A 1748-nucleotide genomic window follows, 5' to 3' on the forward strand; every position below is an offset into this window, starting at 1 on the left:
CACTCCTCGGAAGGAAGGTTGGGCAATCCTACTTCCGTAGTGATACTGCCTCGGAAACCCAAGGAGGGGTCGCTATGAGTCAGGGCTGACTCGATGGCACATAACAACAACAACAACAACATGCTCTAAACGTGTTTCATCCAGTCCGACAGCTTCTGCCTTTGACCTGGGATGTGTGGCGGAGTCTCAGATCCCCCCGAACACACACACACACACACACACACACACACACTTTAATCCGGTTAGGCTTGTGACTTGCTTGTAATCAGCATAACGTGGTAGAAGCGATGCTGCATGATTTCTCAGGCTAGGTCAGCCTCCTGGCTTTTGGCCCACTCCTTCTTGCAGCCTTTGGCCGGTGGAAGCGGTCTGTCTTCCCTGAGGCTACCCTGCTCTGAGGTAGCCAACCAGCCCTCAGAGAGAGACCATGTGCAGAGGCCTGACATCGGCCAAAGACAACCACAGGAAAGTCCTAATGACCCAGTTGAGCCCTTCCTGTATTTCTGACTCACAGAAACCGTAAACAGTAAGAATATTATGATTGGGACTTTCACCATTAAATCGGGGCTGACTGTGCAGCACCGATGACTGGCCCGGAGTTTCAGGGTAACACACGGTGTTGGATGTTCCATTTTTCCATCTGTTTTTTGCTCCTCTTTTTCTGCCATTTTTAGCAGACAAATGTAAATCTTCTTTTCTAGTATTTCATCTTCTTACTGACATTTCAGTTATGCATTTTTGAGTTATTATTATTATTATTATTTTGCCTCTTTTTTTTAATGTGATTTGGGTGAAAGTTTACAGAGCAAATTCACTTTCCATACAGCAGCCCACATACACTTTGTCTCATGACATTGACTACAATTTACCCCAAGGAACACCTCCCCTCCCACTTCCTCCCCAATATTGAGTTATTTTAGTTGCTGCTCTAGAGACTATAATTTGTATATAAATTATAATTTATATATATAAGGTAGCAAAAATCTCCCTTCAAAAAATAGTATTTCATGAACAATGTTAACAACTTTGTAAAAGAATTTCCATTACCACCATTCCACTTGAACTCCACTTTACTTTGCTATTATTTTTATTTTGCACTGTATGTATAATATACATTATATATGTACACATTATGCATAGAGCTGATATCTATGTCTGCTTCCTAGTATTTTTTATTTTTCATTCCTTCCTTTAATCTTTTATCCTAAGGAATTTGTTTTAGCATTTCTTTTCCTGCAAGTCTGTTGGAGTAGAATTCTCTCAGCTTTGTTCTGTCTGAGAGTGACTTTATTTTGACTTCAGTTTTGAAGGATATATTCACAGGACTGAATTTTCGATCGCCAAATCCATTTGTCTTTCTGACTGCTTTCGAGGTTTTCTCTGTCTTTGTTTCTCAGCAGTTGGATCATGATTATGTCTAGGTGCACAAAGGGCATGGAGGACGCATCTTCTGCTCACTTCCGATCTCACGAGTGGGAAACAGTCACCATCAGCAGCCCAAGGCTCATTCATTTGAGACCAGACATACTGCCACCCTCCAAACGTTTCACTAACCTTCCCTCCCAGGGCACCCACTGCCACTCTGCTGGGTTTGATACTTCGTGGCAGTGGCCACACAGAACTCACAGACAATACTTATGGGGTTTATTAGGGAAGTAACAGGCTACAATTCAGGTTCAGGAGCGCGCTCAGGACACAGTTCTTCCAGGACAGTCTCCCCTCTGCTGTGCCCTCAGGCACCCCTCTCT

Source organism: Orycteropus afer, unplaced genomic scaffold (assembly GCF_000298275.1).
Source record: "Orycteropus afer afer isolate SDZICR_OR568_19922 unplaced genomic scaffold, OryAfe1.0 scaffold00713, whole genome shotgun sequence".
In the NCBI taxonomy this organism is placed as follows: domain Eukaryota; kingdom Metazoa; phylum Chordata; class Mammalia; order Tubulidentata; family Orycteropodidae; genus Orycteropus; species Orycteropus afer.